This window comes from Euphorbia lathyris, chromosome 2 (assembly GCF_963576675.1).
Source record: "Euphorbia lathyris chromosome 2, ddEupLath1.1, whole genome shotgun sequence".
Classification (NCBI taxonomy): Eukaryota; Viridiplantae; Streptophyta; class Magnoliopsida; order Malpighiales; family Euphorbiaceae; genus Euphorbia; species Euphorbia lathyris.
In genome coordinates, this window is record NC_088911.1 from 1,932,355 (window position 1) to 1,959,865 (window position 27,511).

Genomic DNA, 27,511 nt, shown 5'->3' on the forward strand with positions numbered 1-27,511 from the left:
CGAAAATAAAATAAATTTTCTCTATATATATAAAATAAACCTAATTGTTATTCTTAACAACAAAAAAAATTGTTATTCTCAAAAAACAAAAAAAAAACCTAATTGTTTTCTTCTTGCTTTGCTTGCATCAATGGAGAACAGTTTCTTTTCCGACCGGGGTAAGGTGCCGTGGAGCTCCGACGAAGATCGGCTGCTGCAGCAGCAACTCATTAACCAGCATGGACCGAGGAACTGGAGATTGATATCGGAATCGATACCGGGGAGATCGGGGAAATCGTGCCGTCTGCGGTGGATTAACCAGCTTTCGCCGGAGATAGAGCACAGTCCTTTCGGTCCGGAGGAAGACGAGATCATCGTAAACGCGCACGCGAAGTACGGGAATAAATGGGCGAAGATAGCGCGGCTTCTGAAAGGCCGTTCAGATAACGCTATAAAAAACCGTTGGAACTCGGCGCTGAAGAGGAAACACTCGGAGGAGTTTCTCGGTAGCCGGAGCGGACTTGAACTAGAACTGCAGCCGCCGCCGCAGAAGAAACTCTTAGCGACGGCGTCGTTTCGTGGTTGGAGTCCTTCTACTTCTAAGGATAATAAGGATAACGACGATGTTTCGACCGAGCTGACGCTGTTGCTGCCGATGAAGAATGCGACTCGTGAAGAGTTACCTGAGGAGAAAACGGCGACGTATCTGAGGGAGATGATAAGGAAGGAAGTGAGGAATTATATTATATGGTTAATTAGAAAAATAATTATTAGATTAATTAGTAATGTGATTACTTGCATAATCTGCTTATTCTCACACAAATTCAAATGAACTGCACAGGATTTTTTAATTGAGAAATTAAAGTTTTAAAAAAAAAAATTAGAAAATAAAATATTTGGCTTTATATTAAACGTGGTAATAAAAAAACTTTAATTTTTAGAATTTTCAATTTTGATGTCGTTAACGGTCATTTTAAACAAATACAAGCTAATGATTAACTAAGTCGAAGTAATTTATGGATCTCGGTCTACTAATAAAAGAATATATTAACCTAAATTATTTTTAATTAATTAACTTTTTCTTTAAATCTTTGTAGACCAGTATGGTTAATATAAACAATTCATCTCCTTCTGGATCTGACATCAGTTACTCCGGGTTCCCAATGACCGAGCTGACGCTTTCGCTGCCGATGACAAATGCGTGGAGAAACAGTGAGACAACTCGTGAAGAGGAGAAAACCGCGACGTATAAGCCGGAGTGATGAGGGAGATGATAAGGAATGAACTGGGGAATTACATGAAAGCATAAGGATATTTATGGTTAATTAGGAAAATAATTAGATTAATTAGTTGCATAATCTGCTTAATCCTTGGTTTATTTAATTAAAACAATGAAAAAACATCATAGGAATTTTTTAAATGGAGATTGAAGTTTTTTTTGGCTGCCATAAAATATCCTTAACGTTTATATTTAGGAGTATTTTCATTTTAAAAGTTTAAAATTATATAATTTTACCTCTAATGTCGGTAGTTATGAGAAATTTTATCAAGTTGGAGAAATTTCAGATATTATTATAAAATCTATATATTTTAGTATTATTCTGCACCAATTGCACGTCTGTTGATTCTAAAAAAAAATTAATACTTTTTTTGGATTTAATAATAGAATTGAAGATTAATATTTTTAAATTCGGTGGTTTTTCTAACTTGTATGAAATACAATATATATTTTTTAATTTTCTTCACGTTTAGTCGTATGTTTGTGATGTGATAAAATGACGTATATGTGAAGTGTAGTAGATGATAATATTTATGACCGAGAACATAGTTTGATGAATTATTTCTCAAATTGACACAACTTATTAATTTTAGGGGTAAAATTTCACTATTTTAGACGTTTGGGATAAAATTGCTTATGAATGTAAACATTAGAGATATTTTTACATCTTATCTTTTACTAAAACAAAATAAAATTTAGTGATTTTTTGAAACTAATTACAAATTTTAGTGATCATCAGTGTAATTAACCAACAATATTTTTCCGCTTATTTTGTCCTTTTTTATTACTTCATCTAATTTATCGCATTATCTTCTCTAAATTACTTAATTTGCTAAAATAAATAATTATTTCCTTTTTTTTAAAGATATATAGTAATAATTAATTAGAGAGAGGAGGCATACTATGTTGTAACATAAATTTATTTGAATGTAAAAACGTTGTTGTTTCGATAATTATATTGTAGAAATATAAATAATGTTAAAAAATACACATATTTTATAAAAATAAGAAGGATAATTTTATTAATAACAAATAACTACAAACAGCTATTTTTGGAAAGCACCAAATATGAGCAGGACGCACTCCTTTTTTCCTCGCTTATGGGGCAGAAGCAATGGCACCATCTGAGGTCATCCTTCGCTCCCCCTGACAAACCAGTTTCGAAGAAGTCGACAACAGCGCGGAGCTCAGGGACGCCAGCGACCGACTAGAGGAGGAGCGCCTTAATGCTCTATTACATATCATGGCCCATAAGCGGAACATCGCGCGCTATCACGATAGAAAAGTTCGCCCCTGCACTTTTCAAGTCGGAGACCTTGTGCTCAGAGACGCCGCAGCTGCACAATCCCCATTAGCTCAAGGAAAGCTCGGCCAATCATGGGAAGGGCCGTACAAGATCGACACTGTTCTCCACAATGGAGCTTACAAGATCGCCTCTTTAGACGGGACGGTCTACGACAATAGCTGGAATATCCAAACATTAAAAAAATATTATCAATAGCTTGTACACGAGAATTATGGTTAATAAAGATGTTTTCGTCTTTTCGTCTAACAAACCCATATTGTTAACGATTTTGAGCGAGCAGAACTCTATCGCGCTCTCCGCCAACACAACATTCAAATGTTATCATAAGGCTCTTCGATCATATCGAACGCCTCCTACATCGTCTAACAATCCCATATTGTTAACGATTTTGAGCGAGCAGAACTCTATCGCGCTCTCCGCCAACACAACATTCAAATGTTATCATAAGTCTCTTCGATCATATCGAACACCTCCTACATCGTCTAACAATCCCATATTGTTAACGATTTTGAGCGAGCAGAACTCTATCGCGTTCTCCGCCAACACAACATTCAAATGTTATCATAAGGCTCTTCGATCATATCGAACGCCTCCTACATCGTCTAACAATCCCATATTGTTAACGATTTTGAGCGAGCAGAACTCTATCGCGTTCTCCGCCAACAAAACATTCAAATGTTATCATAAGGCTCTTCGAGCATATCGAACGCCTCCTACATCGTCTAACAATCCCATATTGTTAACGATTTTAAGCAAGCAGAACTCTATCACGTTCTTCGCTCCATATAACATACAAATGATATCATAAAGCTCTTCGAGCATCCCAATATAACATTCAAATGTTATCATAAGACTCTTCGAGCATCCGAATATAACATCCAAATGTTATCATTTGAGCATCTCCACATAACATTCAACTGTTATCATAACGCTTCTCGAGCACCTCGAACGTTTGCAACGTCATCCGACGTTTCCTACATCAATAACGGTTATCTATTTCTCGCTAACTAAATTTTCTCCATGTTGTAATACCGTCGGCGTATAATTTTTTGGGAATCTTCACAAACAAAGTGGATAGATTCAGATAGACGCACAAACTACATAAACAAGGTCAACTAAAATATCAAAACGCTACAACAAGATCACCCCTGCTACAAAGAAAGCCATTACAAATACACCTATGGCTGAAACAACACATACACAAACCCAACACATTCAGGTAGATCGAGGACAATCAGGGTTCGGGATAGCTTCCTCATCCATCAAATCTTGATGCATCGCTCTCCAGTCCACACACTCATTGGTATTATGGCCGTTCTGCCTATGGTATAAACAGGCTTTGCCCATATATGTCACATGGTGATTAGGATTAGCAGGAACGGGACCGAGACTACCCTGCCTCGCGAACTCCAAGAAAACCACACTTCGAGGTTTGATGGGATCGACGAACGTCGGTCCATACGGACGTGTCGGCGAAGCATGGCGCCCTACTCGTCGGTACTCCGTCTCATGAGGCAAGTTAATCACCCTTTCCATCTCATCAGCCAGAAGCCTTTTTATCCAGGAAGGATGCGGATTGAGCACCGGAGAGACAGTCTCATCAGGCTAGAGATACCCGATGCCCTCATGAGACCACATTTTCTTTTCTATCGAAGAGAGCGCGCTAATAGCTACCTCACAGGAATCGGTGACAGATCCAGTATAGGCAATAAAGTTCTCACTCTCCACTTTCCTCCATTGAGAGGCCGAGTCCCGGTTCATCCAAACAGGGGACGAATACCTAACCTTCCTTTCCAAGTCGCGCTCCTCAGACGGAGGATAATAGACGTAGGGATGAGGCATCGCTGATATTGCCTTTTTCACCTCCAACACGTGGGCTGGATCGACAACGTCCCGAAGCGACATTTCTTCGAGAAGACTAGTTAAATAAGAAAAGGAAGAGACGAAAGAGAAATTGCAAGTCCACAAAAAATCCGGCTCCTATTTATAGCAAGAAAGAGAGAGGACGTGAAAGACATCACAATGAACTCCAATCAAATCAACATGAAGAATACATAATTAAAATATCACAAGATCACAAAAAAGATTCAGATTGTACGGTTCATCATTACATCTTTGAAAGCAAAAAACGAATGAGCAAAATACAACTGCCTACTACTTCTTCTTGAAACGACCACAGAATTCGACAGCCTTCGCCTGGGCAGCTTTGTCATACACATTCGGAGCGAAGATCACCTCCGGAGGAACCTCATACCCGACAGAATAAGCAGCGGTGATCAACATCATACGATCCAGCTTTATAAGTTTCTCCTCGCGCTGACCAGCGAAAGCATGAAGATCAGCAGCCTCCTTCCGCGCAACTTCCAGTTGTTCCCTAAGGGAGTCGTTCTCTGCGGACAGCAGTTTCGCCTGTCCCATCTTCTCCTTCAGATTCTCCGCCACTCGGCGAGTCCACCCAACAGCCATCCTGAGCAAAACCCGGTAAGCACAAATCTCCTTGACATCCTGTGTCAACCTTTTGGAGAGCTCCACTCGACCGGCCGTCTCTACTTTCAGTTTCTCGGACAGAACGGTAATCTCGGCCCCACGACGTTCCAGAAGCTCCCCGACAGCTACCAATTTCTTATTTGCATCCTCTAGATCGCCAACAGATCTCCGCAGAGCGTTTTCCATGTCACGAAAGACTTGATCATCATTAACGCACATGTCAAAAACCCTGGTTGCATTCTGGATAGCCTACATAAAGTAACACAAGTTAAAAATCATGAGAGATAAATCTAGGCAAACAGTGCAGATAGGAAAATCCACCACACCAAGGGCCGATAAGGTTTCCAAGCCCAGGTTCATTTTTGAAACCCCCTCCATCCGCTGGTGCTCCCTGGGAACCCTGGTAACACGAGCCATCGCCCGAGCTAGATCGGAGGTCATCATATCAGAATGCACCGATAAATTCATGATATAGTCCCTGAACTTGGAGATTTTCATTTCCATCCTCTTAACCATTTCCGGATGATCTCCTACCCGATCCGGCACATCAGCAGACAGCTCGGTCCCGCCATCAGCACAGGACTTCCTGGCACTCTCGCTGGCCCCAGCTGCATTTTTCCCGGCAGGCTCTTCCCCGGCCCCAATTTCATCAACAGATTTCCCCATATCCCTTTTTCGCTTTCGCGCAAGCACTCCATGATTCGGGCTCCCGCCTTTTTCCTCTTCAACGATGATCACCTGCACATCGCCCTCGGGCCCCTGGGCAGCTGGATCATTCACGGGCATTCCTTGCGGGACGTCGGCTATTCCATCAGCATCTTCTCGCGCATCAAGAACCCCTCCCATACTCTGCACCACCTGGTTCGCATCCTCAAGCGAGGAAAACGAGGCCAATGAACCCGAAGCTCCTCCGAACGCCTCCAGACCGACACTGAATTCGTTGGGGTCAAAGTCCATGCTGACGCGGGGATCTCCTGGACCTGCAAATACAGAAGGAAAAAGTACGCTAAGGCATTCCGAATACACAACAGAGCATTATGTGCGACGAAATTCACAAAGCAAGTTAAAACCACAGCCCCTCACCTACAACGGCAACATTCACCGAGATCGCCTCCAGTTCCGCCAATTCTCCAGCCTTGAAGTTATATCCCCGTTTCCATTTCTCAAAATCCGCAACCGACCACCCCGAAAGATTAGCCATCCGCCATTAGTTCCAAATGTAGTAACCGGCGACCAGGAAATGACGAACTAACTCATCTACGTCCTGCTTATGATCCTTATCTGACGGGAGATCTTTTAAGTATTTCACTAGATTCTCCTCTGATGGCAGCTTCGGGCGGGTTTTCAACCATCGACTAGAGTCCATGGGGTCTTCGTTCCATACCACTCTAAAAGGAAAGTCTCCATCAAGTTTCCTCACCAGGAAATAACGGTGCCGGTATTCAGATACTTTATCTTTCAAACCACCGATCACTTTGAACTTCTGGTGGGAGAACGTAACATGTTGAGATAGGGGCCCTTTGCTTGGTTTAAAAAACTCACGAAAAACCAAACCTGTTGCTCGATACCCGGCAGATCGACACAAAGAATAGAAGGCCACCATCATTCTCCATCCGTTCGGATGTATTTGCCTGGGGCACAGATCGTATTCCTTCAGCACTTCTACAAAAAAGGGAAGGAGCGGTAGCCGCATCCCCGATTCAAACTGCTCCTCGTAAACGATGAGCTCATTTGCGCCACCCGCAGAGTGAGCTCGATTTTCTTTGCCCAGCGCAACCAATTCATAGGGTTTCCCGAGTCGATATACCGCAGATATCGCCGGTAGGTCCGCCGAGACGATTATACTATACACATCCTCCACCAAAAAGGATTCCGGTCTTTTGGGACGCTCGGCTCTCTCAAAGCGTTTACCGTCGATATTAGAAGTCCCAAGAGATCGAGTCCACACCCTCTCGCGCATTTCATCGTAAATCGCGATAAGGGGCCGCTCCTCGGTAATCAGACCCTCCGGCACAACCACTACCACCTCTAGAACGCCGGCAGCAACGCCTCCGGCAGGCCGCTCGACGGTAGGCGGCGGACGAGCGACAGATTTCTTTCTTTTCTTCGCCTTACCGGCCACTGCGCTAGTTTCACTCTCTTTTTCCGCTCGCCTCTTTCGCAATACTGTTCGCGTCCGCAAAGCGTCACGAAGCGTGAAGTCACCAGGGGTAACTGGCGGCAGTCTGCTTAGGGCTCCCCGTGAAGAACCCTCCGACATAATACCCCTCCCCAGAAAAGACGAAATAAAACAAAAAAACACAAAGCCAAAGCCAAGAAATTATACGACTAACCTTAGAAAAGAGTTACGACAAACTGACGTAAGGAATCTCCCGAAGAACAACGATAGTCAAATGACCACCGAAGATGCAGAGCACGAACAAAAGAGGGTGGGCCGGCACGATCGCAGGAGGAAGGAAGAACCCACAGAAATAAAAAAACGACGGCAAATACTCTCCCAAAGAAAAATTTGAAGAAGAAATAAGAAGTTTTCTACTTACCTTTTCTACTATTTATAGCAAAAGGGTAAAGGGCGCCGGCACCGCGCATATTTTCGAGAAATATTTACGGCGCATGCGGAGGCATTAATTACAGACGCAATTAATGCGGCGCTACAAACAAAAAACGCATGCAGTAATCCCAGAGGTCTCTTCAATTAATCCGACGAGCTCTTCTTACAGTTGTCCACCATTATCTAGGCAAGAAACAGTTGCAATCTCAAATCTTCTCGCATTAAATACTCGAATTGCCTCTTCGGCGGGGGGACTACATGATTCGGGATATGAATAGGGGCCCCAAGGCCCGAGCACCCTCTATAAATACACAGCTTATCTGGAAAGTGAGGGGCGGGTAACTCTTTCTAACTCTCACACATTTGATTAATACACTCTTGAGCTACTAACTGTCTTGATCGTTGGAGTGTCCACAGGGACCCTTCCCGACGCAGAGACGAACGTCCAGAGCATCAGACCTCTTCAACAAGGGCTCGGATCATTGTATTCGCATTCCCAGATTAAGTTATATTTTAGAAACTGAACTGAATAGAATTGGTAACTGAATATTAATTATCTGAATTTTTTTTTTGATTCGGTTACCAACCGAATAACCGAAATAGGTAAATTTCTAATTTAAATGTTTAAAATTATAAATTTTTATACAAGAAAATATTGTTGTTTATGAAAAAAATATTGTAATTTTTTATAAATTTGAATTTATTTTACACATATATAAACTTGGGTTTATGGAATATAAAATAAGATTACGATTTTTTTATTTATATATAAACTTTAGTTGGTTTCGGTTAAACCGATATTCTTTTACGGAACAATCGAACTGATAACTGATTACCAAACTTTGTCTAAATTAAAACCTAACCAAACCGAACTGAACCAAACTATAAGGTTTTGATTCGGTGATCGGTTTGATCATCGGTTACCGGTTAGTTTGCTCTCGCTCAACCTTAACAATTATTTGGAATATATTTTGGTAAATTACATCAATGGTCACTAAAGTTTTTAGGATTATTTTGAAAAAGTTTTCTAAATTAATAAAAGTTAAGTGACATTTTTAAATAACTTCAATTCCAATGACTTTTTTTTCCTTCTAATTCTGTCATTTTAATTTTTATTAGTTAATCTAATTTTTCCCATTTCTTCCTTATTAGTTATGTTTTATAAGTTAGCAGTAGAAAATATAGGAATTGTATTTTTTGGTTAATTTGCTAAACTAAATCATTATTTCCTTTTATAAATAATAATTAATGATTTAAATTTCAATTAAAAATTATAAAAACATTTCCTTAATAAAATGAATATGAAAATACGAAAATAAAATAAAATTTCACTATATATATAAAATAATTAATTGTTTTCTTCTTGCTTTGCTTGCATCAATGGAGAACAGTATCTTTTCCGATCATCGGGTTAAGCTGTCGTGGAGCACCGACGAAGATCAGCTGCTGCAGCAACACATTAAACAGCATGGACCGAGGAACTGGAGGTTGATATCGGACTTGATACCGGGGAGATCAGGGAAAGCGTGCCGTCTGCGGTGGTGTAACCAGCTTTCGCCGGAGATAGAGCACAGTCCTTTCGCTCCGGAGGAAGACGAGATCATCGTAAACGCGCACGGGAAGTACGGGAATAAATGGGCGACGATAGCGCGGCTTCTGAAAGGCCGTACAGATAACGCTATAAAAAACCGTTGGAACTCCACGCTGAAGAGGAAACACTCGGAACTAGAACTGCAGCCGCCGCCGCAGAAGAAACTCTTAGCGACGGCGTCGTTTAGTGGTTTCAGTCCTTCTCCTTCTTCTCTCAGTTACTCCGGGTTCCCACTGTATGAACAGCGAGATGAAGAGGAGGATAATCATAACGACGACGTTTCGACCGAGCTGACGCTGTGGCTGCCGATGAAGAATGCGAGTCGTGAAGAGTTACCTGAGCAGGAGGAGAAAACGGCGACGTTGAGGGAGATGGTAAGGAAGGAAGTGAGGAATTTTTTCTAATTAAGGTTATAGTAAAGTGCACAGGATTTTTTCTAATTAAGGTTAAGGTTAATTCTTGATTTATTTAATTAAAACAAATGAAAAAATCATCATATGAATTTTTTAAATCTTTGATAAATGAAAAAAAAAAAATTAGGATTTGGATTATCTCACTATTCTCGTTTTTTCGATGTTTGAACTCAAATGGAGATTGAAGTTTTTTTTTTTTGCGGGTAGAAAATGATTGGTGTTTAATGATAGATGACGATCTTAAAATTGAAAAATTTAAGAATTAATGATTTTCTAAGTAATTTTAATTCTTTAATTTTTTAATTTTGAAATTATTTAGATGTTATTGGCTGAATAGAGAGAAATTAAATATTCAGAGAGAATTTTTTTTTAAAAATAATGATTTTGAAAAATAAAATAATTGTTTTATATTAAACACGGAGAAATTACATTTAACAATAGCCATTGAATCATAATTAAAAGCATAATTAAGATATATGGTTAATTAGGAAAATAATTAGATTAATTAGTAATGTGATTAGACAGTTAGATTTGTTGAATACTCTGGTTATACTGCAGACTAATTGAAATGAAGTGCACAGCATTTTTTTCTAATTAAGTTTAAGGTTAATCCTTGGTTTGTTTAATTAAAACTAATGAAAAAACTATCATATGAATTTTTTAAATCTTGATAAATGCAAAAAATTATTAGGATTTGGATTATCTTACTATTACATGTTTATTGTTTTTTTTATCCAAATGGAGATTGAAGTTTTTTTGGCGGCCAGAAAATGATTTGTGTTTTTTATGTTTCTAATTTTTAAAAATCACAGGTGACGATTTTAAAATTGAAAAAATTTAAGAATTAATAAATTTTAAAGTAACTTTAATTCTTCAATTGCAGTTCATGTCAGCAATTTGGGGTTATGTATTATAATTAGATAAGTTTAAGGGGTTATGTTTTACAATTGGATAAGTTTGAGAGGTAAGTTATTACAATTTAAAGTTCAGGGGGAAGTTGCAACATTTAGACAAGTTCAGTGGTTATTTGTATATTAGGCTTAAAAGAAAACAGAACAAGTAAGGAAGACAATGCGAAAAATTAGATTAAGCAATAAAACTCCCCCCAAAAAAATTAAGCAGTAAAAAACAGAATAAGAGGGAAAAAATCTCAGGTTAATTACATGGATGGTCATTGAAGTTTAGAGTTAGGTTCATAAATGTCACGGAACTTTATTTTGTTGCAGTAAAGTTATTGAATTTTTTTTCCAATAAAGTTATTCTGGCCATATTAGACGGAAAAAATCACTTTAAAATATGACATGATATATATGTTGAAAATGATTGACTTCTGCCTATAACGTGACAATCATATTACAGGGAAAAAATAGAAATAATCTTTGTTAGGAATAATGTGCAAAAATACCACCAACGTTTACAATCAGAAGTAATTTTAACCTTAATATCTAAAATGGTGCAATTTTACCCCCTAACATTGGCAAGTTGGGTTAATTTCAGACATTATTATAAATCACATATATTTTATTCCTTATTATGCACAAATTGTATATCGGTTGGTTCTAAAAAAACATATTTTTATGATTTAATAATAGAATTGGAGATTAATATTTATAAATTCAGTGAAATATTGAAATTTTTTGTCCAACTCGTACAAAAAACGATATATTTTTTAAATTTTTTTCACTTCTAATCATATGTTTGTGATCTAGTATTAATGAGTGATAAAATGACACATATGCGAAGCATAGATGACAAGATTCATGAACGAGACGATAATTTAATGAATTATTTTTCAAAATGACCAAACTTGTCAACATTAAGGGTAAAATTGCTTGTGGTTTTAAAGCTTAGAGGTATTTTTACACTTTATCCCTATTTGTTAGGGATAAAGGCAAAATTTGACTCTAATATTTTTATGAAGTACATATTTCGCCCTGGTTTAATTCGACCTAACGTTTTCAAGCGAGATCAATTTTACCAAAAAATTTGAAAATATTGGTTAAATTTATTATTTAAATGTCATAGCGAACCTTTCAAACGTCAATTATGTCTAAAATATTTAATAAGTTATTAGCACATACAAAAAAACCATGTATTGGTAAAATTTTGAAACAACTATTTATAACAGAAAAATCAATTATTTAATTGGTCAATTGAGGTCTGAATTACTGACTAGTCCACATATCCAACTAATTAAACTAGTTACATTAGGTGGCAGCCACCTATTTTAAACTCTTACAAGCTTAATTGCCACGCGTGGTTTTCGGTCAGATCGTCGCACGGCTCTTTGGTATGGTGATTTGGGATTATAACGGTTTGGTATCAATGTCTAGTGGATGACCAATTGGATCTACTATTTCTGCATTGCACGCGGAATTAATAGCAATTCTATGATCCTTACGTGTGGTTCGGGATTGTGGATATCAAACCATTTTGGTTGCATCTGACTCAATTTCTGCTATCAGTTTACTTAAAGGAGGACTAAATTTGTCAAATTGGTTGGGTCTAATCCTAGGGGATATTGTAGAGGTTGCTCGGGCATTTTCCTCAATCGAGTTCGTTTATGAGAGGCGTGAAACGAATGTTGTAGATCATACGTTCTCTCTCTCAAATAGAAATTCTTATAGAAGATTTTCCCTTTTGCATTTCTTCTTGTATTCAGAATAATTTTTTGTTTTCTTCTTCGTAATACAAGTCTTCGGATTATAAAAAAAACTTCCAATGGAAGTTTTTTCAAAAAAAAAAAAAAAAACTTCCAGCAGAAGTCCTTATATTGTTACCGTGCCGTACATTTTTAGCTTTCTTCAATATCGGCCACTAATATAGGCCCATTTAATTTATCCGGTTGGGCCTTGGGCCATGTTATTATAAAGAAATCAATAACAAATAAATTAGAGAAAATTACATGAGACATCGTGTTTAAATTTCATTTTGATACATTAAATATTTTATACGTAATTAATATTTGAAACATATCTGACGTGATAGTTAAATAACAATCAAACCAATATTTTTATATTTTCATAGCTAAAATTAATCTTGTTTACACCTATTTATGCATCCGACCTAACAAACTTTTATGTAAAAATACTTAGTCCATGCCCAACTCAGCCTGCTATTAATTTAGGTGGGCTCAGACCAGATTGTGCTCGATCTTAAAAAAATCAAATCTCAATCCTAACCCATATAAATCCGTCTAAAAATATATACATAATTTTTAATTATAATAAAATTTATACTTAAAAGTAAATATTTAATATATAAATATATAAATTTATTAATTAATATTAATAGACGGACCGAGCTGGACCAGGTCGTGCTACTTTTATTAATCCCCAAGCCCGCCTAAAAATTAAGCGGATTTTCATTGTCCAAACCCGATCCAAGGGTCACAAGCCGGATGGGTATCCAAACCTGTGGACATGTCTAATCTTTCTTGAAAACGTTAAGATTATATTTAGACCATTTAATATACATTACAGTCAAATTTACACATTACCAAAAATATTGGGGTCAAATTTGTCCGTTATCCCATTTTATTTCCTTACTTCAATTGTTCTTCTAATTCCCTATATCCACTTACAAATCCCTAAATCATCTCCTTCCTCACAACGTGCTCATGTTTTTGAAATTTGTTGTTGCTTTGCCTTAACTAGGGGTGAGCATCGGTTCGGTTTAGTTACTAACTGAACCGAATTTTTGGTTAACGGAGCCGAAATAAGTTATATTTCAGAAACTGAACCGAATAGAATTGGTAACCGAATATTAATTACCTGAAATTTTTTGTTTTGGTTCGGTTACCTACTGAATAACCGAAATCGGTAAATTTTTAATTTAAATGTTTAAAATTATAAATATTTATACAAGAAAATATTGTTGTTTATGAAAAAAAATATTGTAATTTTTTTTATAAATTTGAATTTATTTGAAGTTACTATTGATTTTGTATATTCAAAGCTAAATACACATACCTACACTTGGGTTTACCGAATATAAAACAAGATTATGATTTTTTTATTTATATATAAATTTTGGTTCAGTTTCGGTTAAACCGATATTTTTTTACGGAATAATCGAGCCGATAATTGATTCCCAAACTTCGCCTAAATTAAAACTAAACGGAACCGAACAAAAGAGTAAAAATAATCAAACCAAACTAAGGTTTTGATTTGGTAATTGGTTTGATCATCGGTTACCGGCTAGTTAGCTCACCCCTAGCTAGACCTGTTCAAAAGCCCACAAACCGCCCAGCCCGTCCAAGCCCACTCTTCAAAGACTGGGCTTGGATGTATATGTTTTGTAATAGATTCGGTCCGATCCAATTCTGTTTAAGCCCGAATACATAGTAGGTTGGGTTTGGGATTTATCTCAAAACCCAGGCCCAACCCAGCCTGACCCGAAATTTTAATAATAGCTTTAATTTAATAAATTTTATAGTTTAATAAACTTATATTCCAAAAATAAAAAATTTAAATTTCTTCATCGTAAAATTTTTCAAACCATATATTTTTTAGAATTGGTAAACATGTATATATTTTTGTTACTGTTTTATTTATTACTATCAAATGAGTATTTTTTTTATTTAGGATTGCGTTAATTGATTTTTATTGAAATAATCCTCTAAAATTTAGTTTATTGTATTTTATTATTTATATTTATAGTATAATTTTTAAGTTTAATTTTAACTTTTAAAAAATATAAAGATATTAGTTGGGTCGGGCCGGGTTGGGCTTGAAAATTAGTTCTTTTAGCTTGGCCCAACCCGGTCCGAACCCGATATAGATATAGTGCTGGCTAGGTTGGGCTTGGATAAAGTAATTATGTGACAAGTATTAGGTCCGGCAAGCCCAGTCCTGCCCGGCCCATGAATAGGTCTACCCCTAAGTTATTCGGAATATATTTAAGTAAATTACATTGATGGTCCCTAAAGTTTTTAGGATTATTTTTAAAAAGGTTTCTAAATTAATAAAAATTAAGTGACATTTTTAAATAACTTCAATTCCAATGACTTTTTTTTCCCCTCTAATTCTGTCATTTTTATTTTTATTTTTATTAGTTAATCTAATTTTTGGCATTTCTTCCTTATTAGTTCTGTTTTATAAGTTAGCAGTAGAAAATATAGGAATTCTATTTTTTGGTTAATTTGGTAAATTAAATAATTATTTCCTTTTAAAAATAAAACATTTCCTTAATAAAATAAATAAGAAAATAAAATAAAATTTCACTATATATATAAAATAAACCTAATTGTTTTCTTCTTGCTTTTCTTGCATCAATGGAGAAAAGTATCTTTTCCGATCATCGGGTTAAGATGTCGTGGAGCCCCGACGAAGATCGGCTGCTGCTGCAACACGTTATACAGCATGGACCGAGGAACTGGAGGTTGATATCAGACTTGATACCGGGGAGATCAGGGAAAGCGTGCCGTCTGCGGTGGTGTAACCAGATTTCGCCGGAGATAGAGCACAGTCCTTTCAGTCCGGAGGAAGACGAGATCATTGTAAACGCGCACGCGAAGTACGGGAATAAATGGGCGACGATATCGCGGCTTCTGAAAGGCCGTACAGATAACGCTATAAAAAACCGTTGGAACTCTACGCTGAAGAGGAAACAATCGGCCGAACGCGCACTTGAACTAGAACTGCAGCCGCCGCCGCAGAAGAAGAAACTCTTAGCGACGACGTCGTTTAGTGGTTGGAGTCCTTCTCCTTCTTCTGTGAGTTACTCCGGGTTCCCACTGTATGAAAAGCGAGATGAAGAGGAGGATAACCATAACGACGATGTTTCGACGGAGCTGACGCTGTGGCTGCCGATGAAGAAAGCGAGTCGTGAAGAGTTACCTGAGGAGGAGGAGGAGGAGAAAACGGCGACGTATAATAAGCTGAGGGATAATTAAAGATAATCCGGTTAAACTAAAGTGCACAGGTTAATCCATGGTTTATTTAATTAAAACAAATGACAAACATCATATGAATTTTTTAAATCTTGATAAATGCAAAAAAAAAAAAAAAAAAAAAAAAATATTAGGATTTGGATTATCTTACTATTCCATGTTTATTGGGTTTTTTTTTATCCAAATCGAGATTGATGTTTTTTTTTTGCGGCAGAAAATGATTGGTGTTTTTTTACGTTTCTAAATTTTAAAAATCATGCATGACGATTTTAAAATTGAAAAAATTTAAGAATTGATGATTTTATAAGCAACTTTAATTCGTCAACTTTTTAATTTCGAGATCATTTAGGTGTTGTTCGGTGAGTAGATAGAAAGTAAATGTTCAAAGAGAAAAAGTTCTAAAAAAATAATGATTTTAGAAAATAAAATATTTGAACGTGATGATAAAAAAAAACTTTAATTTAAATAAGGACTTTGTTTTTCTCCCACTAAATAAATTAATATCCCATTTAAAATAATTCATGTTAGTATATACTTTTCTTTATTGTTTTTCATTTTTCTTGCTTTTTGTATTTTTGTATTTTTCAGTTTTGTTGAGTATTCAACGTTTTTTTCTATTAGTTTATATAATTTATTTGTTGTCAAAACGATGACTATGTTTGTCGAGGTTTACAAAATCGAGCATTTTTTTATTGAAATTACCAAATTTACTGTTAACGATATCAAAATGATTTTTTTTTAAATGATCATCTTTTAAACAACTTTAATTATTCAAGGTCATTTAAGCGTTATTTAGTGAGGAGAGAGAAAGTTAATATTTAGAGAGAGAAAACTCTAAAAATGATGATTTTGAAAAAAAAAAATATGATTCCAAAGAAAATACGATACTAAACAAAATTTAATTCTTTGAAATTTCTATTTTGAAATTATCGACAGTTAAATTAACAATGCGAACTTAAAAGTTTGTAAATAGAAAAAATAGTTTCTATTAGCTTACATATGTTCCTTTATAATAATTTATATGTTAATTTTTTTTCATATTTTTTTTGTGGTAAAAAGCATAATTAATCCCCTGAACTTTATCTATTTTAAGAATTAAGCCCCTGATACATTATTTTTCCATATTGAGCTTCTGATTATTGATTTTGTTATGCATTTGGCCCCTATTTAACTTTTCTGTCGAGTTTAGGAGATGAGAAGATCGATTTGGTGATTTTAATGTTGAAAATCACAAAATGAGAGAGGAGAAAATCGAGTTTGGAAGAATATATTGGAAATTAATTTCTATAATTTCGTTTTAATTTTTAATTTTTATCTCTCCTAGTCAAAGAATTCTTATTTTTATTTGTTAATTTTGTTTTTTTCATATTTTTTTGCAAAAAGCATAATTAATCCCCTGAACTCTACCTATTTTATGGATTAAGCCTCTGATTCATTATTTTTCCATATTGAGCTCCTGATTATTGATTTTGTTATGAATTTGGCCTTTATTTATCTTTTATATCGAGTTTAGGAGATGATTCTAATGTTGAAAATCACAAAATGAGAGAAAATAAAATCGAGTTTGGAAGAATATACTGGAAATTAATTTCTATAATTTCGTTTTAGTTTTTAATTTTTATCTCTTCTAGTCAAGGAATTCTTATTTTTATTTGTCCATGTCAACAGGTCGAATCGTCCTAACAATGTATGCAGTCCAAACTCGTCGAAAAAGTTAAATAAGGGTCTAATCCATAATAAGAGCTTAATCCTTAACACAACCAAAATTCGGAAGCTTAATTATGTTTTTTACCTTCTTTTTTTCTTTCTTTCGTTAACTGTTAATAAATTTTAAGGAAATTTAAATTACATAAAATTAGGTTTTAAATGCTCTCCCTCTAATGAATTATTATCTTTTAAAAGGGAAATAATTAATTAGTCCGCATCTTTTTACTTATCATACTGTTTAGTTCATTTATCCTGAAAAACATATTATAAGGTCTCTGTCTTTTATCAATATTAATAATTTGGTCATTTTGTCTAGTTTTTTTAGATTTTTAACCGAGCATATCTTAACTTTCAGGACAGCTATATTAGATACAAAATGATCATTTTATTCTGTTATTTTCTGGCTGTCTATTTATACCAAATATAACGGTTAAAAAGCTAAAAAATTAGACAAAATGACCAAATGGTTAATATTGACAAAAGATATAGATCTTATAATGTGTTTTTCAAAATAAGGGAACTAAACATTGTGTTAGGTAAAAAGAAAATGACTAATAAATTATTTACCCTATTGAAAATGATTGATTTCTACATATGACGTGACAGTCATATTACAGGAAAAAAAATAGAAATAATTTTTGTTAGGAATAATGTGCAAAAATACCCCGAACGTTTACAATCAGAGCAATTTTAACCTTAATATCTAAAAAGGTAAATAATTATAAGGTCCCTGTATTTTTACCTAATACACTACTTAGTCCCTCTGTTTTTAGAAATAATTATATAGTCTTCCAGTTTTTGTTTTTGTTAACTCCTTAGTCCTTATGCTTGGATCAATGGTCAAACTATACTAAATAAATTTTAAAATACCAAAATTACCCTTTACTTTATGTTTTAATAATAAAATATCTATTTTTCCTATTTTATATTTTTTTTTCTCTTTTTTCCTACATAATCACAATCTCTCCAATGTAAACTCCAATATAAAGTAATTGATTTATTAATTTTTAGATAATTATAGAACTTTAATTTAATAACGTAAGTGGTGAAGCTCTTACCCTGTTGGTTGAGAGCTTACCTATGATTCTTGAGGTTATGGGTGGGTGGGTTAAGGGTTTTTCTTTGTCTTCAATGTAAAATTTATTGACTAAAAACTGAATAAAAATATTTTAAAAATTATTAAAATAGGAATAAGACTATCATTGTAAAAAAAATTACGATTCTAATAAAGTTTACGAATGAAGAAAAAAATATATGATTTTTTAAGAATTATAAAAAATTTATAATAATATTTAATGTTAGTATAAAGATATTATATTAAAAAATAAAGAAAAAAATAATTACAATTTAAGAAAATTAATAATAAATTTTTTCAAGTATATTAATTTCGGTATATATGTAGTTCAAAAACTTCATTAAAATTAATTAGATTAAATTTGAAACCAAAAGATAAAAAAATTTAGTGAATAGACAGAAATACCCTTTGGACAAATTTTGAACAAACCCAAAACCTCTCAAACACCCTAAACGCTATTGGATCAAATCTGGACTAATTTCTCAACCAAACCATGGATCGTGATAGGGGCGGTAAAGGAAAAGCGAAAATGGTACGATTTACGATTTTCGTTTGATGATTTTAGCTTCTATTTTGAATCTGTGCCGGTTTTTTTAGAATTATCGGAATCGCAGTCGGGCGAGTGAACATCACGCCCGACCTGTGGTTCGAGCGTTTGAACATCACGTCCGACCTATGGTGCGAGCGTGATAGCCCCATGCCCGCACCATAGGTTGGGCGTGATGTTCACACGCCCGCACCATAGGTCGGGTGTGATGTTCATACGCCCGAGTGGTGTTTGATGTTTTTAAAAAAAATATATATAATTACATTTAATTAAATTGTTAAATGTTAAATGTTAAATGTTTAGATTAATTTGATTATAATTTATATGTTAAATGTTTAAATTAATTTGATTATAATTTATATGTTAAATGTTAAACGTTTAGATTAATTTGATTACAATTTATATGTTAAATGTTTAGATTGATTTGAATATAATTTATATGTTAAATGTTTATGTTGATTTGATTATAATTTATATGTTAAATGTTTAGATTGATTTGATTATAATTTATATGTTAAATGTTTAGATTAATTTAATATAATTTTGTAGACGGAGCGGTCTACTATCGCGGGGAAATCTGTCTCGTCATCTGCTCGTCGTCTAGATATGGACGAGGAGGAGGATACAACACGGCATACGAGACAGCGTGGTATTGATATATCGGGTCATATGCGGAGAGGGGTTGCGACGGAACAGGTGCGGAGGGGTCCGATTGAGGAGGCTATATTGGATCAGCCCAAGATTCGGGGAGCGAAGGCGGCGATGGATTATGATGACCGAGATCGTGATGTTGATGCTGTGGATGACTATTTGCAGGTGGTAGCCAAGATACTGCGATAGTCTGTATCTGGTGGTGATGGTGAGGGTGAGGATGGCGATGAGCAGCCGACCCAGGGCAGACAGTGCAGAGGTTACAGGTATTTTTAATTTGCATATAGTATTTTAAATTTTAGTATAGTATAATATTTTAGTATATTATTAGTATTTTAGTATAATTTTATAATTTTAGTATAGTATTAGTATTTTAGTATAATTTTATAATTTTAGTATAATTTTATAGTTTTAGTATAATTTTAGTATAATTTTAATATTTTAGTATAATTTTATAATTTTAGTATAGTTTTATAATTTTAGTCTAATTTTAAATTTCAGGGACCAACAAACGTCCCAAAGCTAGTGAGGACCAGAGCTGGATTGTTTCTAGGCCGGTGGATGGAGGCCCCATTGATGGTTCTGTGATTCCTAGTTTCTAGGAAATGTTGCCTCACGGATGCTGGGAGGGGAGCTTCGATCGTTTCTGACATGCTACAACAGAGCATTAACATGTCAGAATTTGGGGGTGTGGTTATCTAGTGCGTCACCTGAGGTAAGAATAATTTAGTTTATCAAAATTATTTTAATTATTATTTTTAACCCTAAACGGATAATTTTTTTTATTAATTGTATATGTGTCATTTTACAGCTGCGAGATATGATCGAGAGGACTGGGTTGCTCGCACCTCCCATCGACCATGTTTAGGAACCTCGACACTCCGCTGTTAATTGCGTTCGTGGAGCGGTGGCAGCCGGATACGAACTCCTTCCACATGCTGGTCGGGGAGATGACTATTCTACTGCATGATGTATGGCAGATTCTGCGTATCTGATATGGACGTTTTGTCCCTATTTTTTAGCATGATTTACGGTTTAATTTTGAGCTAAATAAAGTAAGTTTATTTACAAAATAATGTGTTTTCAATAAAATAACAAAATAAAAATAAATTTTATGTTTTTAGTTAATTTCCTTTACTTTTGATTAATTTCAGAAAAATAAACGTCAAGCTAATTCGGTTCTCGAGGATCGTATTTTGCAGGTACAAGTTAGAAATAAACAAGGTGATAATTCACAAGACACGTGGGACGCGGAAGCAACCACGCGGGGCGTAGGACAATGCCCCCTGAATCACGGTAGTCAACTGCGTGTTCCCACACGGTCAACACCTACCACGCGGGGTGTATGGCACCGTGCGCGGGGCGTCCATGGTGTGAATCAAGAGCAAAAGTTCCAGGAGCTCAACTACGCGGGGAGTTCCCCCTACCACGCGGGGCGTCCAAGGCATAATCCAAGCAATAAAGTTCCAGGAGCTCAACCACGCGGGGCGTGCTCCAGTCTACGCGGGGCGTGCTCCAGTCTACGCGGGGCGTGGTTGAGTCAACAGGTCTAAATCTGGTCCATGCGGAAGAAATTATCAACGGAATGGGCTAAAAATGGCAGACACGCGGGGCGTGCCTTGTGAAACCTGCAAATATAGTGTGAATTCTTACTTGTAACTTGTGTAATTATGATTCTACCACCGAGATTGATGTGTATAAATAAGAGTGATTAGCACTCATTTCCTCATTCAGATTTTTTGTAACTAAACTCTACCACTTTGAGAGCGTGTTCACTTCTTCCGTCACTCCGTCGAAGTTCCGTTCCATCCTCTTCCACCAAGCTCGAGAAGTTCCACCTCCAAGACCTAAGAGACGGCCTTGAGTCTGGTTAGCTTGTTCCAAGGGCCGATTCTTCCCTTTCTACTTGATAATTAGCTTGCACTCTTCCTATGTACTAGGCTTGGTTGTATTCACATTTTTCCATTCCATATTTATAATATATGATTTGCAATTCCCGTTTCTCTATACGTGTTGATGTTTACTACTTGTTTTGATATTCGTAATTGATTATTGTGTAGGGGGACGCGATTACCGGCGCCCTTTCACGGGTCATCTTTAGGGAACCATATAGGTGCTGCCCTACCGGAAGTAACACACCGAAAACCGTAGGAATTGACAAACCACGGAACTTACGGGCCCTAGTTTCTGATCCCCAGCATTAGACACGCCTTGACTAGGAACCACATAGTCTAAGCACTTCATGGGTCGGTCGGTCTACACGTAGTCGTCTTTGTAAGAGTAAAGTATCAATCGTATATGTTCGGAGTCATTGCTCATCATATTTATAACTTATCACAACTCGTAGAGTTTCGGTTACATAAGTTTGTCTCACCATAGTTTAGGAGTAGTTTGTAGTTGTCACCCAAACTAACCTAAAGTATTCACCGCTTAGATAACGAATAGAACCGAGTAGTTTAATACTTGTGGTTATAAATCCTGTGGATTCGATACCCGGTCTTAACCAGATTATTACTTGATATGATGCGGTACACTTGCCCCTAAGTAGCCGCGTCTAGTAGAGTTCAATTGCACACACACGTCACATCTTACTTATTTTATCCATATTCACCCATCCACTATACTACTAGGCACCCCGCGCTATCAGTATCTCGATCGACGGTGCGATGGTGTCCGAGTCTCCCAGTACTGAGCGGCTGCATGCCATGTGCATGATGATGTTCGGGGTCACTTAGGAGGAGCTGCTATCGTCATCCCGACATTACTAGAGTGGTGGAGGTGTATTTGTTGATGATGTACACAGACTTACCAGAGAGGGTAGGGATGACGCTACTCGGGCCACGGCATGGATGTGGCTTATGCTCGGATCCACTTTGTTTGTTGACAAGAGTGGCAATAGGATTAGACCGTCCCATTTGGCTAAGGTTCACGGCGGTGTCAGAGGGGCACCTGAACTTTTATGGGGGTCTGCTACACATGCCACGTTATATCGGCAGCTGGGGATAGCGAGCAGAGGAGACTCTTCTGGTATATGCGGATGTTTGACCCTACTACAGGCGTGGATATACGAGTATTTTCTGGTGTTCCGGCCGCATAGACTACCACATAGGATCCCAGCTGACCATCCCCGTGCATGCAGATGGGAGGTCGGGGTACCAGGCAAGACGACCGCCCGACTAGAGACCATACGTGCACAACTGGACCGCATGTGATGTGGTTGCCTTATTTAATTATAGTTTTATTTATAATTTCAGTATTAATTATATTTTTAATTTTAATTTTAATTTAAGTATTATTTATAGTATATTATTATTTATTATTGAATATTATTAATTGCAGGTGACGTGGTTGCCTTATGGTCCTGTCCTCGATGATAATCAGCTTCGAGTGTCCTATGCCGGTTGGATATGGTGTAGAGACATTGTCGGGCCATATATGCCGGATCGAGCGTTATGTCAGGTCGGATATACTCAGCCTATCCCAGCTAAGCGTATTAGACCTGATAGAGCAATACGACCATAGAAGTCTTTTATCGTACAGGCTCACGCATTCCTCTGTCACAGTTGAGGATACCTGGCGGAGATTTCCATCGGCTCGGGATATTGATCGAAGGAGATGCCAGCCAGTTGGATACCATCCCACTACCTGTGATGCTGCTTACATGGATTGGTACATGCGATATTCGCATCCTCATCTCCTTCATGCCCCATAGGATAGACTGATCCAGCATGCTCGCTCCAACAGCGAATTTGTAAGTTTATTATTATTTAATATTAGTTTACATGTTTGTTTTTTAATATTTATTTTTTTTTACAGTGGGCTAGCTGGTTGTGGCGTATCACCCAGCGGACGGCTACCAACCGATCTGAAGAGGAGGCTCCACTCATTAGGAGAGAGATGGATGAGTTTATGGACGCGTGGTGTCGGACGAACTAAATTATGTTTGCATGAGTTTATCTAGTAGAACTTATTACATTTTAACACTTTTGAGATTATATGTACTTTTTTATGTTTATTAATTTATTTTACTGTTTATGTTGTTAAATTTTATTTGTAAAAGGGTAATCCGAGTTAAATTATGTATTTTTTTATTTCTAAAAGGTTAATCCGAGTTAAATTCGTCATTTTTTTCCAATCCAAGCCACGCGGGCGTGAGGTAATCACGCCTCACCACAAGGTCGTGCGTGAGGCTATCACGCCTCACCATAGGTGCGGGCGTGATAGCCTCATGCCTCACCCTGTGGTGAGGCGTGATTATCTCACGCCCGCATGCCAGGAGAGACAAAAAACCTCCATTTCCCACCCCAAAGCCTCAAAGGGTATTTTTGTCCTTTCACGGGGCTAGAGGTGGGAAATTGAGGCTATGTTTAACAACACCCTTTTTTTATGTATATAACTAGGGGCAATTTTGGACTTTCATTTACAAAAACAAATTGAATGACTAAAGAATTGATTAAGATAAAACTTAAGGATCTTATAATAATATGATGGACTTACTAGCGTGTTAGGTAAAAACATAAGGACCTTATAATTATTTACTCTATCTAAAATGGTGCAATTTTACCCTTAACGTTGCAAGTCAAGAGCAATTTTATCCTTAACATTGGCAAGTTGGGTTAATTTCAGATATTATTATAAATCACATAGATTTTATTAGAGGTGGCAAAATGACGCACGATCCGATTATACGACACGAACACGACACGAATTTTTAGTGTTAGTGTTGAGCTTAATAGGTAATGGGTCATTTTTGGGTTAACATGAAATTGACACGCTAATTTTTGGGTTGGGTTAGTGTTGATATGTGAACCCGAAAACGACACGAAATGACACGGATATTGAAAATTATTGTTATATTCTCTCGTGTTTTTTATGTTATTTTATTAATAAAGATAATAAAATTATAATTATTAATTGCAAATATTGATTTGAATTTCTTAAATTGTTATAAACACATTACATGACCATCTAACATGATATTATCGAACTTTTCGATAATTATTGTTAACATACTAATCTAAAAATGATATAAAATGTTTAAAACAGTACCATATCTTCTTATATTTTTAAGAGTTATTATTAATATATATGCATAACAAAATTACATGTAATCCGAAAACACGACACGAAATCGACACTAACCCGAACAGGTTAACACGACTTTGACACGAAAGTTTTTGGGTTGGGTTTGGGTTTACTCTTTTTGACACGAACCCGAAATGACACGACACGAACACGACTCGAACACGATAATTGCCAGGTCTAGATTTTATTCATTATTAAGCATCAATTGCATATCAGTTGGTTCTAAAAAAATCGTATTTTTTATGATTTAGTAATAGAATTGGAGATTAATATTTATAAATTCGGTGGAATATTTGATTTTTTTTTGTCCAACTCGTACAAAAGACGATATATTTTTAAATTTTTTTAAAAAAAATTCACTTCTAATAATATGTTTGTGATCTATTATTAATGAGTGATAAAATGACGCATATGTAAAGAGTAGATGACAAGATTCATGACGAGAAGATAATTTAATGAATTATTTTTAAAATTGACCAAAATTTTCAATAGGGAAAAATTGCTCATCGGTACTAACGTTAGAGGTAAAATTGCTCCTGACTTTAAATGTTAGGAGTATGTACATATTTGGCTCTGGTTTAATTTGACCTAACATTTTCAAGGAAGATCAATTGTACCAAAAAAAATTGGAAATATTAGTTTGACTGTTATTTAAATATCATATCCAACCTTCCAAATGCTAACAACTTGTCTGCCACATTATAAGTTAATTATAAATTTTTTTTGTCAAAATTGTCTAAAATGTTTACTATGTTACTAATATAGTTGCAAAAAATGTACGAAACTGTTTTATTTTATCGACAAACTTGTTTAGAATGATGTGACAATTAAATAGCAGTCAAACTAACTTTTTTAAATTTTCGGTAACGTGTGGCTAAATGATCTTAGTGCCCGTTTGGTTCCATTTTTCGGAGCTACTTTTTGCTTTTTTTTTAAATAATGCCAAGTTTTATTAACTTAAATCAAATGAAAGAATATTGCTAAGAAATGATGGTGGACATGCCCACTCACCCCGAACAGACGCAGAATTAACCGCTTTTGCTAGAGTATGGGCAGCCGAATTCGCTGAACGCTTAATAAATGAGATAGAGCACATCTCTAAATCCCGTAATAAATGAATACAATCAGAAATAATATCAACTAAATACTAAGGACCTTCTAAACCCATTTGAATTGTCTTGACTATGATGAGACAATCCGACTAAGGGCCCGTTTGTTTTACCTACTGTTTCCTGTTGCTGTTTGCTGTTACGGTTTGCTGTTTGTTGTTTCTCTTTGCTGTTGGAAAAAGCTGCTTTTCTAAAAAGCAGAGATTCTCTTAGCTAGGATGCATTCTCGAGAATAATTACTTGATTATGTCACAGATGGAAAAAGAAGTTTTGACGCAAAAATCAAAAAGAAAAAAAAAACTTGCCAAAAGATAAAACAAAACCAAACTTATGAGATAATAAGACCTCGTTCATTATTTTAAATATGAGATAAAAAGACGTGTGTTGATAAAATTTCGAAACAACTTCTTTTAACAGAAAAACCAGCTATTTAATTAGTTTATTGAGGTGTAAACATGTCCAACTAGTTAACTTGCAGCTGAAAGTCTTTATATTGTTGTACCTTTTTAGCTTTCTTTAAATATGGGCCTAATATAGGCCCATTTCATTTATTCGGCTGGGCCTTGGGCCATGTTATACAAAGAAATCAATAACAAATAAATTATTACAAAGACACATATGTAAACTAATGGCTTAATATATCATTTGTATTTGTCCAAAGATCTTGATTGACCTCTAAATTTTAAAAATATCCCGATAATTCTTCCAATTTATATAAAATATTCAATTAGCTCCTTAAATTTATGTAAAATACAATCAATTAATCACTTAATCGTAAAAAATGGTAAGTTAAATTTTTTGTTTTGGTTCGGTTACGAACCGAATAACCGAAATAGGTAAATTTCTAATTTAAATGTTTATAAATTTTTATACAAGAAAAAATTGTTGTTTATGAAAAAAAATATTGTAATTTTTTATAAATTTGAATTTATTTGAAGTTACCATTGATTTGGTATTTTCAAAGCTAAATACACATACATACACTTGGGTTTACGGATTATAAAATAAGATTATGATTTTTTTATTCATATATAAATTTCGGTACAGCTTCGGTTAAATCAATATTTTTTTACGAAATAATCTAACTGATAACTGATTATCAAACTTCGCCTAAATTAAAACTGAATCGAACCGAACCAAAGAGTAAAAATAACCAAACCAAACTAAGATTTTGATTCGGTAATTGGTTTGATCATAGGTTACCGGTGAGTACCCCTGGCCTTAACAATTATTCAGAATATATTTAAGTAAATTACATCAATGGTCACTAAAGCTTTTAGGATTATTTTTAAAAAGGTTTTTAAATTAATAAAAGTTAAGTCACATTTTTAAATAACTTCAATTCCAATAACTTTTTCCCCCTCAAATTCTCTCATTTTTATTTTTAGGCAAAAAAGCATAATTAAGTCTATGAACTTTACATGTTTTAAGGATCAAATCATTGATCAATTATTTTTCCATATTAAGCAATTGATAATTGATTTTGTTATGGATTTGGTCCGTATTTAACTTTTTTGTCGAGTTTAAAAGATGAGAAGATCGATTTGGCGATTCTAAGGTTGAAAATAAGGAAATGGGAGATGAGAAAATCGAGTTTGGACGAATATACTGGAAATTAATTTCTATAATTTCATTTTAGTTTTTATTTTTATCTCTCCTAGTTAAGGAATTCTTATTTTTATTTATCCATGTCAACAACCTGAATCGTCTTAACGATGTATGCAATCCAAACTCGACGAAAAAAGTTAAATAAGAATCTTATCCATAATAGAATCAATGATCAACGGTTCAATATGGAAAAATAAATAATCAGTGATTCAATCCTTAAAATAGCCAAA